Below are 1,580 nucleotides of genomic sequence, written 5' to 3'. Positions count from 1 at the left end.
TCATTTACACACCGCAAGCTGCTATGCACTAAAATGGTGGAGTCGAGCAGTTGCAATGGAGTTCATGCGGCCCACAAAGTCTCTGGTCTTCACTATCTGGTCCTTCTGAAGTCCTGCTCGATACAGTATGTCAGAATCATCCTGCCTATTTAAATTTACTCTTCCCAGTCCCACATTCTGAAGAGCTAAAGGACTATAAAATGTCGGGGGAGAAATGTTTCCTGAGGGCGACTGTGGAAATATCCCTCATAATCTTTTTAAATGAGTGCCTGTTAGTGTGGACTTTTGTCCTTCCTTTCAGGCTGGACTTCTTTAGACAAAAGTCTCTGACCTGTGTCCCTGGATCCCCACTCATTCTCCACTGCCTGCTCACCCCCTCCCCCCCCAAAACACACACACACTATTCCTAATTAGGAGCAACTGCTCATTTCCCCAGAGTCTAATGACTGTGGGGCAGTGAAGGTCACTAACAGGGTTGAGAGAGCAATTTGTCAGCCTTACCGTCTATTGACCGCAAATCGCCCAGAGCGGTGGAGGAGGCTGCTCAGTACATTGTGTGACTCAGGGATGACCAGACAGAGCTTCAAGATCAAACAGCCCATTCTGATCATCTGAGGCAGAACCACTTCGAGGATGCCAGCCTCCTGGGTACGTAAGATACTGAGGTGCCCGCAGCAGTCCATCTGCCCAGTGTATAAATGATGGGTGCTGAGGAAAAGCCCACAGCTAAAGACTCCTTCCTTTTTCCAGGGCAGAGCCAGCCTTTCACCCCAGCCATCACTCCCTCCTCTACCTTTCAGCACAGGCTTTTAAATCTGACAATACCAGGGAATTTCATGTTCTCAAGATGGACTTTTATGCAGAGAAAAGGATATTCAGAAGTTACTTAAGCTTTATCAATATAATATTAAGTTTATTCATGTTAATTGAACCTAATCCTTCCTTAGACTCTTATGTTCCACTTACAAACTTTATTATTTTATATATAATTCCAGCAAATCTGACAATCACTTTTAGGGGCCTTTGGTTAAACCCGGTCCCATTTACAAACTTAATTAAGCATCATTTTAAATAGTATTTATAAATTTAATATATTTTGTTCAATTATTCTTTATTTTTGTTAAAGTAACACATGCATGTAACTCACATAGTACAAAAAGCCTTGCAACAAAAAAATGGTTCCCTTGCCCCCATACTCCCAGACCCCCCTGCTTTTCTAGAGATCGCTATTCTTGACCCCTTCAGCCATTTCTTTTGGAGTATACACTTCTCCATATATCTAAATATATGCATATACTGCTAACTTTTGGTAGCTCAATTTGACCCACTTTTCCTGATCTACAATAACAGATGAGGATTTTGCTTTCTCATGTCACCTTCCCCTTTGCTTCTTTAGACCACTATTTCACTACAGTGATATCAAGATCTTTGTTTGAAGCAATTCTCAGTGGTCACATTATTTGTCTATGTAAACATTATTCTAAGCTGAGCTTTGTAGGGCACTGATTGTTTTTCTTATTTCTTTGCTTTCCCTGAAGTTAGCAATTGCCTGCCTTTTTAAAATTTTGTTTGAACATTTT

This window comes from Mirounga angustirostris, unplaced genomic scaffold (assembly GCF_029215605.1).
Source record: "Mirounga angustirostris isolate CCGP_5_RB_7025 unplaced genomic scaffold, mMirAng1.0.hap1 SCAF_15, whole genome shotgun sequence".
Lineage (NCBI taxonomy): Eukaryota > Metazoa > Chordata > Mammalia > Carnivora > Phocidae > Mirounga > Mirounga angustirostris.
Note: the sequence above shows the minus strand (reverse complement) of the source record.